The sequence below is a fragment of the Thalassophryne amazonica genome, chromosome 14 (genome assembly GCF_902500255.1).
Source record: "Thalassophryne amazonica chromosome 14, fThaAma1.1, whole genome shotgun sequence".
NCBI classification, from domain to species: Eukaryota; Metazoa; Chordata; class Actinopteri; order Batrachoidiformes; family Batrachoididae; genus Thalassophryne; species Thalassophryne amazonica.
This window is the reverse complement of record NC_047116.1, coordinates 84,634,119-84,652,484: the sequence shown is the minus strand read 5'-3', so window position 1 is coordinate 84,652,484 and position 18,366 is coordinate 84,634,119. Positions and strand designations below refer to the sequence as shown.

Genomic DNA, 18,366 nt, shown 5'->3' with positions numbered 1-18,366 from the left:
GTGTAAATTTACTCTTTTTATTTAAATTCTAGTTTCCAGCAGAATTTTCATAAAGATTTACACTTGCTGCAGTCATTCTAATGGTTTCCACATTACAGAAGACAGTCTGAGGAGTCAGTGTTGTTTTGGTGTCAGTTAAGACTTCTAGAGAACATGTCTGTGTTTTTACTGAATCATTTCTACTTGGCAGATATCAAATGTCATCACTCTGCTGTGATATGTGTCACCACCCCGGGTGGCCCGTGCCAGCCATCTGGCCCGGTGAGGCTGGATCACACAGAAACATACTGCACTGAAAATCATGATCAGAATGTGACGTGTCCTGTGGTTTGTCACATGCACACATACTAAATTAAATCGGTCAAGTCAATGAATACCTAATTTTACACACACTGTTAAACTGAACATTCCATTTTAATACAATAATTAAGTTAATGTAAATCAAACTTTGAAAAAAGTTGTAGTCACTCATTTCCATTAATTAAACTAACTAAAAAATGCATTGTTGTCATAACAACTCAGTTCCTTAAAGTGCATTTAAAGTTTTGGGGCATTTAAGTGTTGGTGACGTATTGCCAGTGCATTCCATTCACTCATTTTAATTGAGTTTATGTAACGGAGGCCAGCAGGTGTCGCTGTGCATATGTATAGTAGTGTTCAGAATAATAGTAGTGCTGTGTGACTAAAAACATTAATCCAGGTTTTGCATATATTTCTTATTGTTACATGGGAAACAACGTACCAGGAGTTTCAATAGATTCTCACAAATCCAACAAGACCAAGCATTCATGATATGCACACTTTTAAGGCTATGAAATTGGGCTATTAGTAAAAAAAAGTAGAAAAGGGGGTGTTCACAATAATAGTAGCATCTGCTGTTGACGCTACAAACTCAAAACTATTATGTTCAAATTACTTTTTTAGCAATCCTGTGAATCACTAAACTAGTATTTAGTTGTATAACCACAGTTTTTCATGATTTCTTCACATCTGCGAGGCATGGAGTCACCTTTCAGCTGTTATTCCACTCCAGGATTCTTTAACAACATTCCACAATTCATTCACATTTCTTGGTTTTGCTTCAGAAACAGCTTTTTTGATGTCACCCCACAAGTTCTCAATTGGATTTAGGTCCGGGGATTAGGCAGGCCACTCCAAAACATTATGTTGGTTTGGAACCAAGATTTTGCTCGTTTACTAGTGTGCTTGGGGTCATTGTCTTGTTGAAACACCCATTTCAAGGGCATGTCCTCTTCAGCATAAGGCAACATGACCTCTTCAAGTATTTTGACATATCCAAACTGATCCATGATACCTGGTATGCGATATATAGGCCCAACACCATAGTAGGAGAAACATGCCCATATCATGATGCTTGCACCACCAAGCTTCACTGTCTTCACTGTGAACTGTGGCTTGAATTCAGAGTTTGGGGGTCGTCTCACAAACTGTCTGCGGCCCTTGGACCCAAAAAGAACAATTTTACTCTCATCAGTCCACAAAATATTCCTCCATTTCTCTTTAGGCCAGTTGATGTGTTCTTTGGCAAATTGTAACCTCTTCTGCACATGTCTTTTATTTAACAGAGGGACTTTGCAGGGGATTCTTGCAAATAGCTTCACACAGGCGTCTTCTAACTGTCACAGCACTTACAGGTAACTCCAGACTGTCTTTGATCATCCTGGAGCTGATCAGCGGGTGAGCCTTTGCCATTCTGGTTATTCTTCTATCCATTTTGATGGTTGTTTTACATTTTCTTCCATGCGTCTCTGGTTTTTTTTTGTCCATTTTAAAGCATTGGAGATCACCGTAGATGAACAGCCTATAATTTTTTGCACCTGTGTATAAGTTTTCCCCTCTCCAATCAAAATTTTAATCAAACTACGCTGTTCTTCTGAACAATGTCTTGAACATCCCATTTTCCTCAGGCTTTCAAAAAGAAAAGCATGTTCAACAGGTGCTGGCTTCATCCTTAAATAGGGGACACCTGATTCACACCTGTTTGTTCAACAAAATTGACGAACTCACTGACTGAATGCCGCACTACTATTACTGTGAACACCCCCTTTTTGACTTTTTTTTTACTAATAGCCTAATTTCATAGCCTTAAGAGTGTGCATATCATGAATGCTTGGTCTTGTTGGATTTGTGAGAATCTACTGAATCTACTGGAACCTGGATTAATCTTTTTAGTCACATAGCACTACTATTATTCTGAACACTACTGTAGTTAATAAACCTGACTCAAAAGAATTCTCTGGTCACAAGGCCAGGGTCCTGGGTTTTAGCCTTCTGGTTAGAAAGTTCGACTTCCATGCCGGAGATTGTGAGTCCGCTTTTCCTTCATTCAACGGCAATCTGAGGAATTTGGAGGTGTATGCCGCCTTTTTTTAAAGCTGAAAATGGTAGAGTGATAGAAATAAACAGGTCTGTGAATAATACATCAACAAGATCAACATCAACATTCATTCATTTATTCCAAAGTGCTTTACAGTAAAATCAAAGATCAAGAATTCACACATATAAAGCAAATGTACGATAGAGTTAAAGCAAAAAAACACGAAGGCTTGAGCACAGCATCACCAGCAGACTGTTTAATATTTATCCGGTCTGATCAGTTCCTTGGCTAAGTAATTGGTGGTCAGGCTTTCATTCTCTCTGCTGGCTGTTTGCTCACTTTGCTGAATGAAACCTGAAGGAAACCAAGAACTGGAAGTAGGCGGGCGACGGCACATGATGTAATGCGTGCTTTTAGAAATTATTAGATTTGTATGTGTGTGTGTGTGTGTGTGTGTGTTGAGAATGGTTGTAAATTGTCCAGGGTACAAAAACAGCCAAATCAAACTTCATAATTCATAATTTCATGCATCATATGATATTGATTGTTACAGTCAGTGTGCTGTTACCAAGCTGAACTAAATTGCTCAACACAGTGTGTGTTTCTGTGTGTTGGTCTCATTATCTGCCCGCCGTTCTACTTTCCAGCTCTCAGCTTACCCTCAGGGTCCACACTGGGCCACTGTCAGGTCATAGCCATTCGGAGTGGGCCTAGACGTGAAGTTGTCCTCACTGGACTTCCCAGCCCCTTGTCCTGTGGAGAGATAATTAGGTTTAGTTTCATGTTCTTTTTTCCATTAATTACCCAAAAACATACATACTTTGTCTTGTATTTCACTAAATTGCTTAAATCCTCAACACCCAAGTCTCCAAATTTGCTGATTTTGGTGTTTTTGGAGTTGTGGGGGAATGGTTGACGTTAGAAAGAAAGTGAGTTTCTTATATTGGCCACGATGGGTGTGAATATTTCAGTACCTCATGATTTGATTAGATTCTGATTCATGGGGTCACGATTTGATTCAAAATCCATTTTTGATTCTAAATCAATTCAGTACATAAAGCTGCTAATTTCAGGATCTATCCAAGTGCGCTGCAGTGTGCTAAGAAAGGTGCGTGACGGTATGATGCACGTTAGTATGTCTCAATTGTCTGCGTCATAAAATTGAAGCCTTCATTTTACACATCGCTGTTGGGATGCGGGCCTTTTGAAGTGAATCAGGTGACAGATTTATTTTAGTTTTTCTTATTTATTTATTTTGTGCAGCCAGTCTGCTCTGTGTCAGCTTGATCCCGTCAAATCTCAGAAGCCAACAATGCGGGATCTGGTTAGTACTTGGATGGGAGACCTCTCTGGAACACCAGCTGCTGTGTATGTTTCTCCAGATAAAACTGGAGTTGCATCAAAAGGGCAAAACTATCACTACTCTTGGCTTCATAGTGGAGTAGAGCAGAGAAGGATTTTCTTTCACCAAAACAGATCAAATCTAGGCTTGCATCTCAGATGTACCTTTTGGCAATTTGTAGCTAAACTTTCAGGTCAGATAACTGGTGATACAAAATGCAAAGCTTGCACTGTGCATAATTTCTCCAATTACAGCCACGTAAGCCTATAACTTCTTCTGGGTTGTCTGGGTGTCTTCTACTTCTTGCACAGTCACTCAGTTTTTGAGAACTGTCTACTCCATGCAGATTTACCATAGAGTGCCATATTGTTTGTATTTCTTTGTAATTGATGTAAATAAAGTCCAAGACATATTCAGTGGCAGCTTTACCATCAGAGAGCCTCATCCAAAACTACCACAAAAGACTCCAAGCTGTCAGTGATGTTAAAGGGGCAATACACAGTATTAAGAACAGGGGTATGTAAACGTTTGATCAGGTTCATTTGGGTAGTTCTCTTGTCATTTTGATTTAAAAAGAGGAAACACAGTTGTTTGACAATAAATGGCTTCACCCAACCACTAACCATGAGTGAAAAAATGTTTTTGTGTTGTCATTCATATTCTCTTAAAAAGGCCAAAAAAAAGCAAAAATTTTGCCAGGGTATGTAAACTTTTGAGCACAACTGTAGGCTATTGAGCACTTTAGTACCAGTACTAGTACTAGTAGTTAAGGGGAGAGAAACTTTTGTTCTGCATCATCATTACCAACTATGCTAAAACGTTCATGCCATATTTTTCTATTTTCTTCTAGAGAGTGGCTATACGCCCAACCGTTGGGTCAATAAAGTAAATACGCCAGCATATACGCCCAACCACAACCGACCAATGAGCGTGCTTGTAAGCTCACTTCCGGTTTCAACGTGGGAGGGAAAAAAGGCGGATATTTTCTCACCGGCTGCGGGAGGGTTTGCAGCCCGTGGAGGAGCTGTGATCTAAAGTGGTTCTGTTTGGCTCATCACACCCAGGGAACAGTGTTAAACTAACACCATCTTACAGCCAACAAGCAGCATTTTGTTCAAAAACTGTTTTGTCGTTAACAGGCTTCTGTTCAAAATGCTTATGAAGTTTGTCTGTTTTCATCCATTGCGGTGTTTTCACAGTAATTAAAGACGGCGCCATTAAATGTGTCAAACATACGCCGCAATAGAACCTTAAAAAGTGGTGTAAAAAACGTAGTTTAGATGCACAAAACATGTCAAATACACGATCATGGTTGGGCGAATAAGATAAGACATTATATTTATCTGCCCAACGGTTGTGCATGTAACGTTCAATGTATGACTTACCTGCCCAACGGTTGGGCGAATAAGATAAGACATTATATTTATTTGCCCAATGGTTGGGCGTATAGCCTTTCTTCTATTTCCTTTGAACTTTTTACACCTTCATTTTTGCAAGTAGCATTAGCACAGTAGTAGTAACAACAATAGCAGCTGTCTCTTCTTGAGGCTGCATTAGCTACACCTTAACAGTTCTCTAGAACCCGGGATAGGTGGTAGGTGATAGCTTTGTTGGTGAAGATGAAGTTTTCATTTAACTGTACCCTGGCGCGGGTGGCTGGCTAGCGTTAGCTGTTCTGCTGCTCTGCTTCTTTCATTTCAGGGTGATGATGTGCTAAATGTGCTCCAGCATTTGTTGTGTTTCCAAAATGTTTGACCTTCATTTTGCGCAGCTTGCATAGAGTATCCCAGAATCCTTTGCGCGCTGGGGAGGGAGGCTTGATAATGGCTCAGCTTAACACTAACTTTAACATTGAAAATGCCATAGGCATGCTAATGTGTTAGCGTCGCTCCTGTTTTTAAGTTATAAAATACATCTATCAACTGTTTCAGAAGACCATAACAGGTCAGTTTAACATAAAAAAGGTAAATATTACTCACAGACATATGCTCTTTAGGGTTTTAGTGGGGAAAAATTAAGATAAAGCGAAGTAAAACAAAGAACCAACGGAGCAGCAGATTGAAGATTGAACCACTGCTTCATTAGTTCAAGGTTCAAAGCAAAGCCACGCTGCAGAAACAATTGATTACAAACCTGCTGCAGGGTCTCTAATCAATGTAGAGAAATGATCATTTTCCTGACAAACACCCCCAAAAAACAACGGCCACTCTGAAGGACCGATAAGGGAATCGCTATTGATGTCGATGGATCGAATAATTTCATAAGGATACCAGAAAAAAACAGGTTCCCAACACGCAATCCTAACAGCAACACGCTTTAAAAAAAAAAAAAACCTCACATTAAAGACTCACGATTATCTTAAACACCTAAATATATATTTTGGCTGAAGTCACCTCCATAACGCCGCAATGTTGCAAACAAGTTGCTGCAAACGCTTGTTTACACTGACAACGAAATCTCGGCCTCCCCAGTGAGAACGTGATTACGCGTGAGATTTGACACCATAAAGGCGTCAATAGAGTTGGTCATATCATGTTCATTCTTACCCGGGACACTGTAGAATCCAAAGTGCACTCAAACGCTCGCTTTTAATGTTGGTGGAGCAGGTTGACCTTCTTGCATTTGCTGCTACTGCATGCTAACAACGAGCCAAGCTAATCTTTGCTAACGTAGCACAAACTGTTGTATGGAAGACGAGAGGAATGCATGACAGCAACTCCACATTTATGGCACTGACGAGAAACGAACTGAAACTGACAACGTTATTTTAAAAATAGATTTTTGAAAGTTCTGAATCGATTTTGAATAAATGGACTGAATTTCCATCTGCATCAGACGCTCAAAGCGCTTTACAATTATGCCTTACATTCACCCATTCACACAGACACACTGATGTTAGAGTGCTGGCATGCAAAGCGCTCACTACACACGGGGAATAACTTGGAGATTAAGGACTCTGCCCAAGGACCCTTAGTGATTTTCCGGTCAGGCTGGGATTTGAACCAAGGATCCTCTGGTCTCAAGCCCAACACTTAACCACTAGACCATCACCTCCCATCCCATTTTGAATCATTAAGGACAAGAATCGTGATTCTGATGTGAATCGATTTATTTCCACACCCCTATTGACCCCTTTCACACATGGAGCTGGGCACATTTACAGGAGACGATTGACTCAAAATCAAGTCAAGTCTTGGAGCATGCGCTGGTCCTGCGCTTTGCCACATCCACAATACCCTGTAATAAGCAGTGCAATGTACAGACTGCAAAAGTGTTGCCTCCACTGTGTAAACACACCATCATTCAGTGCAGCTGCTACCTCGATCTGGCAGAAAATCAACTGCATTTGTTGTGTTGGAGGATTTATGTGCAGAATCCTGTTTCATGCCTGGAGCAGTGAATGCCGCTCTAAGCTCAGCAAAGTTTCATTAGCCAGTGTTTACTGGTGGGAGTTTGTACAGACTTCAGTGAAAGGCCACGGTTAACCTCCAGAGGTTTAAGAGCAAAAATATCTGACAAATGTGACTGTGTGAGCATTATTTTGTTCAGTTCATCAACACTGTGCACATGGCGCATCTGCAGGACTACAGTGAATAAACTGTACAAACAGCAGCGAATTGATCAATTTTAAGACAAGCACAAATGCATACATATGCAAAACTGATTGTATTCAGATGCATTCAGAATTGTGTGCACATTTGTGTTTTTAATGGAGGAGACTAAGCCTGGCACATCCAAATTCATACCTTCCTGTTTTTCCTCTCTGCCTGAACCTAGTGAACCCTCCTTGCAGAAATAATGCAACCCTGCAGACATCATTGCATATACAGAAATCGACTTATTGACAACAGGATGACGTGTGTGAAGAGAGGATAAAAGAGGATGAAAGAGTAAGAAATGAATCAGGGAACAAAGAACCAACTCCACAGGATTAATATATGCGAGATCTGAGTCTGTTTTTCATGGAAAACAGCTGTCTTCTGGAGACGTCGGGCTGAGTCTGACAGACTGCTGTGATGTGTTTGAGCAGTATGAAACAGGATTACTAGAGAAAGTGTTATCCGATAGTGTCCGATAGTGGACACTATTTCAAATCAAATCAAATCAATTTTATTTATATAGCGCCAAATCACAACAAACAGTTGCCCCAAGGCGCCTTACAATATAAGGCGCCTTGGGGCAACTGTTTGGCCATACAATAATTACGGAAAAACCCCAACGGTCAAAACGACCCCCTGTAAGCAAGCACTTGGCAACAGTGGGAAGGAAAAACTCTCTTTTAACAGGAAGAAACCTCCAGCAGAACCAGGCTCAGGGAGGGGCAGTCTTCTGCTGGGACTGGTTGGGGCTGAGGGAGAGAACCAGGAAAAAGACATGCTGTGGAGGGGAGCAGAGATCAATCACTAATGATTAAATGCAGAGTGGTGCATACAGAGCAAAAAGAGAAAGAAACACTCAGTGCATCATGGGAAACCCCCAGCAGTTTAAGTCTATAGCAGCATAACTAAGGGATGGTTCAGGGTCACCTGATCCAGCCCTAACTATAAGCTTTAGCAAAAAGGAAAGTTTTAAGCCTAATCTTAAAAGTAGAGAGGGTGTCTGTCTCCCTGATCTGAATTGGGAGCTGGTTCCACAGGAGAGGAGCCTGAAAGCTGAAGGCTCTACCTCCCATTCTATTCTTACAAACCCTAGGAACTACAAGTAAGCCTGCAGTCTGAGAGCGAAGCGCTCTTTTGGGGTGATATGGTACTACGAGGTCCCTAAGATAAGATGGGACCTGATTATTCAAAACCTTATAAGTAAGAAGAAGAATTTTAAATTCTATTCTAGAATTAAAGTATTTAAAGTAAATGCCAGTCAATTTGATTGTCTATTTGCTAACTGGTGAAACAAATAAAAATTTGCAAAATTGACTGAATATTTGATGCAGGCACTTGCTCTTCTAAACACTTAGCCCCCGATCTTGACAATCTGTAGCACATGGACAAACGCGCATAACACAAGTGCATTTGGGGAATGTCCAGATCCAATCTGAGCACAAATTAAGGCACAGAGGACAAAGGAGTTGTATTTAGTCAGCTAATCGTAGGTGGGTTTTGTTGTAATATAAATGAAAACAATCAGATTGTTATCATGTTATGTGTGCTTGAATATGGTATATTGCAATTTTATGGGGTTTCAATTGAGAGGTTTTCTGGCGAGTTAACAGATCTGGACACAAAGAGACATAATGTGAGTGGATCATTTACTGCAGCAGCCACCAAAGATCCCTGACGTGAAGCGGTTGAGAGCCTTGTTCCTCCTTCTTATGCTTTTATTTTGTTTATGCTTAACTTTGCTGTAGTTTGACACACTAATGCATGTGTTTGTGTATAAATACAGAGTGTTAACACATCACAAATCCCCTGTATAAGGAGTATCTGAATATTTCACCATATAAATAGCAGAAAACTAGTCCCATCTTTTGGTGGTTCATGTGCGCTTGTCTTCTGCTGTCTCACGATATCAGCAAACAAAAACTGCACCTGATCACATGTTATTTTAAGTCCAAAACACCCATGGGTACAGAGTTGGGTGTAACTACAGCTACTGTTTGCACAATATGTATGCTGTGTGTAAAAATGACAGCTGTGGCAGTTATGATAAAATACGTCATGTTCAGTGTGTCATTTTTCCTAGCTGTGTAGGTTTTTGGAGTTTGCACGCTGATTACATTACAATAAGTCTGCAAATTTACAACACGGACTCAGATAAAGAGGAAATTGTACACTTTACCTTTAATTGAAGGTGATGATTGCAGAAAGAAAAGGCTTGTTGAGGACAAATTAATCCAGAATAAAGCATAATTCAGCAATGGAGAACTTCAAAATGTCATGCACGTCAAAGTCATTGAATGACACGCAGTTACAGAGTTGCAGAAACATAAATCAGGCTTTAAATTAATTAAATAAATCATCAAAAAAATTGTATTTTATATGTATTTTGATAGTACCTGTATCTGGATGTGTTGCTGTATGTGGTTAACTGATGAAAATAAAAAATCTTGAAAACATAAAAGGTTTGTTCAGTAGTTCAGCACAAATGGCCCCAAAATGTTGCCGTGTTCTCAGTTGTCGCTACTTTCTGTATAAAGGGACTCTAGCATATTTGAACCCCCTCAAAGCCATTTTGTTTGAGTAGTGCGGGTGCTCTTGGTCAGCGTGCTGCACTTGTCTGGCCTGAGTTGCATAGGTGGTCTGGGCTGAGGCCCAGTTGAGCTTGGGCATGATAGGGTGTAATACGCAGCAAATATATATATATATATATATATATATATATATATATATATATATATATATATATATATATATATATATATATATATATATATATATATATATATATATATATATATATATATATGTGCCAGGTTAATTGGGATTTTTTATTTTATTAAAGGTACTGTAATAAAAGTAAACATCTTCAACAAATCCTATTTTTCCAGATATTGATTGCAATTAAGTCTTCTGCAGGCCCTGAGGCCCACTGAGCCAATATTGATAGCTCTACATGAAGAACGTAATGGTGTAGTTTAAAAAAGATATGAGACAGACTTGACAGAAATAATATTTGTATTTATTTCAATTGCAACTGTTAAATTAAAGGAATTTATTGTGTGTATGTATGTGGGTGGTGTAATCCTGAAAAAACATATATGGAATATTTCTCAATACAAATATAAACAATTCCATTGTAATGATGACGCAGACTGAGAAGCAATACCACAGTTGCTGTTTCTACTGATACACAGCGGGTATGATGGTTACACACTGTAAGTACTCTTATCCTACAGAGATGTGAGATAGCCTGAGATGTCTTTCTTCCTTGACTGCCAAAACCCCAGCAGGTCGCAATGATTTTCAATGTCCCATCATTTATACCTAATCAACCTTTTGTCTGGCTCGATGCTGCTTTTCTGGTTTTCTTGGGCCGTCTTTCGTCTACCTCCTCGCCCCGCATCTTCTGCATCATGCGTCTGATGGCTACGAACACAAGCACACAGAAACCTGTGAGAGGAAGCTCAAGTATCAAAACCACCCACTGTTTGAAGTAACACTTCTTTCATACACTTAAAAAACTGATGCACTGGATAAACTCAGTAGAATTGTGGGCATGATTTCAGTCTAATAAATATCTGTAAGCCCCAAATGAAATAAAGTGCATCCATGCAAGATAATTCAATTTAATTTAGTTGGGACTACATATATTTTTTAGATAGAAATCCTGCTCATAATTTAATTGAGTTCATCCAGTGAGTCATTTGTTTAAGTGATACACTCAAAAAACTGACTCACTGGATTGGATTCCACCTAATAAATATATGTAGCCCCAACTCAAATAAAGTGCATCCATACGAGATAATTTAATTTAACTTAATTTAATTTGGACCACATACATTTTTTAGATGGAATTCTTGCCCCTAATTGAATTGAGGTCATTCAATAAATCATTTCTTTAAGTGACTCAAAAAACTGACTCACTGGATTGATTCCACCTAAGAAATATATGTAGTCCCAACTAAATTAAATTACATTATCTTGCATTAATGTATTTTATTTGAATTGGGGCTACATATATTTATTAGCTGGAATCCAATCCAATAAGTCAGTTTTTTGAGTGATATCACTTAAACAAATGACTTACTGGATGAACTCAAATTATGAGCAGGATTTCTATCTAAAAAATATATGTAGTCCCAACTAAATTAAATTACATTATTTGTATGAATGTATTTTCTTTGAATTGGGGCTACATATATTTTTTAGATGGAAATCCTGCATATAATTGAATTGAGTTAATCTAAAGAGCCATTTTTGAGTGTATATATGTTTCTTATTTTGTATTTGTATTTAAGTGTTGGCAACAATGGAACAGTAAGCCTGTTGACATTTGCAAAATGTTCAGTTAAATATTAGAAATAATGTTTATGTGTGATAGTATACTGGACAGCATGAGGGTACCTGAGCAAAGCCAGCCCTCTAACCTTGATTTCTGACACTTGCTTTACAGAGTTTGTTGATTGTTACTTTTCTATTACAAGCACATACAGACATGTTTATTTTTAGTTTTTGTTTTGCTCAATTCCTCCAAATGAGATTCCAGTCTACCTTCCAGTCACGTCTGAAAACTGCCTTGAAACAAAGTGCAAAGGAATAAAACATGGACATTTTTGGCAGTATGTTTTATGACTGAATGATTATTTTCATACATAATTTTTCCCCAAATATTGATATTAAGGCTGAATGGATCCTTGTCATTTGACTGGTGGGTTGTATGTCACGTGACATGGATTATTCATACCCTTTGCCGTTGTGTTTCACGAACCGTCCAATAGTTCTTTTTTTGTGTGTAATTTTGGTGCTATATGAAATGTACTATTGCACGCCCCGATCACGCTCACTCTACTGGGGGCGGAGTTTAGCTAAACATAGCAGAGATTGTTTTGCTGGAGGATGGCAATTTGAAGGAGCTAACTGATGCTGCTAATTCTTCTAACACACACATACACACACACACACACACACACACACAAAAATCCACTATGCTGTAAGCCATCTGGAGGCATGAAGAACTGTTAGGATGAAAAGCTGGAAAAATTTCTGATGTGATTTTTCACATCAGAAATTTTATTTTTATTTATTTATTTATTTATTTGGGGCGGCATGGTGGATTAGTAGTTAGCACTGTTGCCTCACAGCAAGAAGGTTGTGGGTTCAATTCCCGTGGCCTTTCTGTGTGGAGTTTGCATGTTCTCCCCGTGTTTGTGTGGGTTTCCTCCGGGTGCTCCGGTTTCCTCCCACATCCAAAGACATGCGGGTTAGGTGGATTGGAATCTTTAAATTGTCCTTAGGTGTGCGTGTGGGTGTGTCTGTGTTTGTTTGTCTGTTTGTGGCCCTGCGACAGACTGGCGTCCTGTCCTGCGTGTACCCCGCCTCACGCCCTATGACTGCTGGGATAGACTCCAGCCCCCTGCAACCCTTAATTGCAGTAGAAGATGGATGGATGGATGGATTTATTTATTTTTTGAAGTACACAAGGTCAGTGCACAGCATCACGGACTACATCGTCGAAAATGTTAGACTCCTGTTTAAAGTTTGTGTTGGACTGTTAAGCACCAGTGGAACACCAAAATGTAAGTCCCTTTTCTGTTTATACATTAATAAAATATCAAATGACAAAGATCTATTTTAGACATTATACAAAACAAATAAAGAATGTTTTTTCATTCTTTCAATGGAACAAATATTTAATTCAGTGAAAGATGGAACATTCCATCTTTTACTGAGATTAAATATTTGGTACAATTAAATATTTGTACTCATTGAACTCATAAACATTTATTATTTGTATATTGCTGAAATAACATTGTGTCAAACGTATTTGGAAACAATTGCAATTTGCAAGATATTTTTTGGAAGCAGCTACCTCCTGTTGAATTGATGCTGATGTTTTTCTGCTTTTGTTCATGTTGTCTAAAGTTGGAAGTGCTGTGGATCCTGTTGGCCACAGAAAAGAAGAAACTACTCTGAGTGGTTCACTAGTCCACAGTATGTGTGAATTATTGTCAGATTAAATCATCATTGGCTGGGTTTATCACTCAGTTTGCTGATAGCAGCACCTTGATCCTTTCTCACAGAAATTCACTGAATCACCCTTACAGGGTGCAAAATCCATCTGTGTTTTGCTCTTTGTTCTTCAACTTGTCCAACCTGTTCTTCAAACCCTACTTCTGACAGGTGTGTTGTCTTCAAAAGGTAAAAGTAAACAAAGATTTGAAAGAAAATTTTAAAACCTGATGGATTATTTCCTGGCATGTCTTAAATCTACCGTGCTAAACCCCACAGCACACTGAATTCATACTGAATTACTTTTATTCAGTAATTTATGCTCCGACCAGAGAAGACTCACCATCGCGGATTTCCTGTGTCATTTCTCTTGAAGTATCGCAGTTTGTAGACACAGATGAAAGTGGTTTCAGAGATTTATTTGGATCAGAGTTGTTTTCGCCTGCTCACATCAGCACACAGCTGTCATCTGAAACTGGATCACTTCCTCCGTATGTAACAACCTACTCTAATAAATCGGACACACCCACTGATTCACTGTAAAAAACAAGTTCATCCTCACTCTATTCTCTGCTTCTCTGTTCACTTCATTTAACCAGACACAGCAAAGTCTGTTTTTCTCTGCCACCAAGCACTCAAACAGATGTGGTCAGAAGTTTACATACACTCATCATGGTCATGAATGTCATGGCAATTTTGGGCTTTCAATGATGTTGTTGAACTGGTTGTTTTTTTTTTTTGTTTGTTTGTTTTTTTGCCAGGGTGGAATGATTGAACAGCACACATCATTACTTACTTGACAAAACAAAAATAGAGGGTACAAGTTTCAATTTATTTTGGATCTTCTCTAATCCACATAAGGTTGACATACATACAGGCGCAAATCTATACATACATTCATTTAAATATTTTAATATGTGGTGCTGAAGGTTCTACAAGAAGAAGTGAGCAGAGCGAGTGACTGCGTCAGCGCACCACATCAGAGCACAGCTCGTCTGAACGATTAGAACGAGATGTTAAATCTATTATAAACGTACTTTTACAACTGCGCACAAGAAGGAAAGAACATGCAACTGTTTTACCATGCCATGACAATGTGAACATGACAAATACTTACCTTCATAGATGGCTCCAAATGCTTTCTCTGTCTCGTTCAGCACATGCACTCACACTGCTGCTGCTGGAGTGGTCCTCTGTGATTCAGGAAGCGATTAGAGCCGTTTTCAAAAGCTAACTTGCAGAGAAAATGATTAATCCACCATGAAGTAATTATTTTATATACGCAGCATCCAGTGCAGAGCGCGTGGCAGCCAATGGGACAAAGCATGGTGTCCAGCTGGGTACACAGCAGGTGGGATCATCACGACAATGTGCGTGCAAGTGTGTGCATCAAAGTCGTGCAAGTGTCAGAGGGCCTTAAGAAGGAGAATTGTAGATTTACATAAGTTGGGAAGGCCTTTTGGAGCCATTTCTAAACCACTGCAGATTTCAAGATCATCCGTTCAAACAATTGTACATAAGTACCAGTTAGAGAGATGTGTCACCACTTTGCCAAGGTCTGGAAGAAGACCCAAACTGTCACTATTAGATGAGAGGGAATTGGTTAAGGTGTTCAGGAACCACCAAGACTCAGGCCTGCCACGAACTGCAAACTGCTGGGAAACTAGCATCACTGTCCACAGTGAAGCGAGTTTTACATTGCCATGAACTGTATCTGAACATGTAACAGAGAGGGTGCCGACCACGAAAGAAGCCTCTACTCCAAAACCAGTTTCTTCAAGCTAGAAATTTGCAGCTGCCCACATGGACAAGCCAAATGCCTTCACCACAGACAGGGCACCGTGAGATCAGTCCAGCGCCCTGGGGTGCAGGGCCAGTGTCCATCCATTGCCTCATCAGTTTCACTTCAGAAAAAGCTGTCTTCATGGAAGACTGCATTCCAAAAGCAGACTGCAGTGGCTCAGAGAGGTCACCCTCAGCAACGTGGTCCATGGGCTACTGGATCAGCTTCAGCCAGGGCATCTTGTGGTCAGTCCAGCACCCTGGGGTGCGTAGCTGTCATCCACAGGAGGTCTCATCAGTGCCTCGGACAGAGAGAAAAAGAGCAGAATCAGTGAGCTAGAAATAACTGCACATAAGGTATGAGCTCACCAACAATAAATAATAGCACGTGTTGGTGCGTGATAGTCGTGATTTTCGTGGCGCATGTTTTTGGCTGTCAAAAAAATCTTCCACAAATGTCACACACCACCCTCATTTCACTTCATGTTGTGGAGGTTGCAACTGAGCGCGTTGATCCATCTTGATTAGTGTTGATCCTTAACAGAGCGTGACAGCGTTCTCTGACATGTGCACAATTAAACCCTGCTGCACTGCATTCAATTTCATTGCTGCAGTATGCTGAAGAAGGACAGTGATGCCAAGTTGGCTAAAAGTCTTGTTCCAGTGCTCCAGGTGTTCCACCTGCTGCATGTGCCTAATATTTGGGAAAACGAGCAAGAGCCGCGTGAAGCCATACATCTGGCTCTCTTCGTCTCCTCCTCCTCTCTGTGCCACAGAGCCTAACTAAGCATGTTCTTGTGGTGTGGATTTTGAGAAGCAAACTGGAGCGACCTGAATTGTTCAGCAGCTGACGGTTGAATGAATATGGGTGTGTGTGGAGACAATTCACCTCATTCACAACGTGACAGAACTTAATGATGCGCTGTTACGCGTACCATTAATCGTAACACGTGGTAACAGGCTGCAGCAGTTCCTGAGGACACCTGACACCTCTGCCTCAAATCATCACATTCGTGATCAGCGGCCAAAAATGTATACTTCATGGCATTCGTGGCATGCCGTCGTTATGTGTAAATGCAGCATTAGGAGAAAGAGGAAGCAAGAAGACTCTACGGTGCACGTGGGCAGGACCAATGCCATGAAGCAGAGGGATGAAGACCACTCAGATGAAGGACAACGCCTCAGATTAGCATGAATCATTGCATTAGCATAAGAAGACAGATGAGTATAAAAACAGAGTCCAGCCCACTGTTCAGGGTTCCTCTTTGCTGAGAGCTTGCTGGAACACCAGACGCCTGGTTGGAAGCTCTTAGCTACTGGGACCCTTAGAACTTCTGGGTATGATTTAATCTATGTCACTCATTCTGTAAAACCTGAATTCTGTTAAATTCTGTGACACTGAAATTCTGTTTAATAAATCTCTGAGCGGTGGTTTAGCCCTCAGGGTAATTGTGTTTAAATTTAAATAACTGGTCAAAACCTTCTTTCAAATTGACAGACGCGCGGGATAAGAGAGACAGGAGGAGGCAAGGTCACTGGAGACCCCTGAATTATCCCATGAGTATCTAAATCTTGTTTTTAAAGGCATTTATAATCATTCCACCCTGGCAAAAGAATAGCTCAAAGACATCATTAAAAGCTCAAAATTAACATGACATTCATGCCCATGATGAGTGTCTGCGAACTTCCAACCAGAACTGTACGTGACTATACAATAATCCATTTTATATAAACTAATATGGAAATGTAATTTCCAACGCCATGCAATTTCAAAACCAAGGAGAAAAGATTATCATTTTTTGTTCTTTATACCCAAATATGGAAGCAATTTAAATCATTTCAGTTCCAGTTTTACTTGGCTCGATTCTGGGAAATGATTTACCTTTGACAAGCATCAGTGTATTTCTGGAGCCACAGGTGTGCCACTTAATAGAAAGCACCAGGCAGAAGCCATTCTGACAAGTTCTGCCGGCCTCACAAGAATTGCAAACACATCATAGAAATGCCCAAAGCTGCAGAAGGAACTCTCTGTGGTGTCTGTCTGAAAGCCATGCAGAACCTCAAGTTGCACTTTTTGTCTCTGACATCACGTGCACACTCTGAAACAACGGGAATTGCAACCCTTTTCACATTATTTGTAAGACAAAAGCTGGCTTGAAATTAATGACATCTCAACATTGCTGTGGCGCTCTGGTTGCTCCCCCATCTTTTATTGTGAAATAATGCTGAATTTATGTGTTGTGTGGGCCGCCAGAAGAGGAGGTACTGCTGGCCCACCACCAGAGGGCGCCCTGCCTGAAGTGCGGGCTTCAGGCACGAGAGGGCGCTGCCGCCACGGACACAGCCGGGAGCGACAGCTGTCACTCATTCTTCATCATCGCACTCCATAAAACCCAGACGTCATCTCCACCTCATCGCCGAGATATTGTACTTCTATGAAGGTAACTTTCTCTGCTTATATTGATTGATTGTGTTGCAGCTGTCTTACAAGAGGACCGGCGTGGGTCACGACTGTTTCGTCCTTCGTCTCGTCAGATAAGTGGTTAAACAGACGCTGCACGAGTGTGTGTTAGAGGTGGAGGTGGCATTCCCACCGTTGTTGTTACGGGGTGTACACACACCCACACTTGACTGTCTTTGTTCTTCGCCAGCAGTACCAGATCCGACAGTCGGGGACGGTGATCACCTGGGAATTCGGGACTTGGCGGCTCCAGTATTCACCAGGTTCGGTGGCGGCGGAAATCGTGTGGTTCCGGCTCTTCTCAGGACAGACGTCTTCTATCCTCGAGCCTGCCCACACGTCACCTTTGTGAATTGACTGTTATCAGATTCTGAGACTGTCTGTGTATTCGTTGTGCACCTTCACAACATTAAATTGTTACGTTTTGGCTCATCTATTGACCGTTCATTTGCGCCCCCTGTTGTGGGTCCATGTCACTACACTTTCACAACAATGTGGAAATGATTGTTGTATAAAAGCTTCAGCTATCTGACGCTGAGATACCGTCCTCATTTATCAGGCCTTAGGACATCACACACCCCATGCGGCTGAGTTAAAAAAGATCAGATATAACAGTTTTTTTTTTACTTTATCTTAAGATCTCATATAAAACAGTATCCAGAGCCTATTTGCATGGACTACTGGTTTTACTACTGGTCCATAGATAAACTGTTCTTGGCAGCTGCAAATTGTGGGCTGCCAGAAAATGCACCCCCTGCTTGTTTTTCCTCTGCAGACACTTCAGGATCAAATGGTGTTATCCACATTATAATTTGGTCTTTTTTTTGGGGATAATAGT

General features: G+C 40.4%; 1 long non-coding RNA gene across 1 annotated transcript; it reads right to left on the bottom strand.

Moving 5' to 3' along the window:
- Nucleotides 1-2,937: 2,937 nt before the first annotated feature.
- LOC117524225 lies at nucleotides 2,938-13,755 on the bottom strand. Its single transcript, XR_004564745.1, has 3 exons — nucleotides 13,629-13,755; nucleotides 10,610-10,702; nucleotides 2,938-3,091 (listed from the first exon to the last, which is right to left on the bottom strand). It is a non-coding gene; the product is annotated as an uncharacterized LOC117524225 (long non-coding RNA).
- Between the last annotated feature and the right edge of the window lie 4,611 nt (nucleotides 13,756-18,366).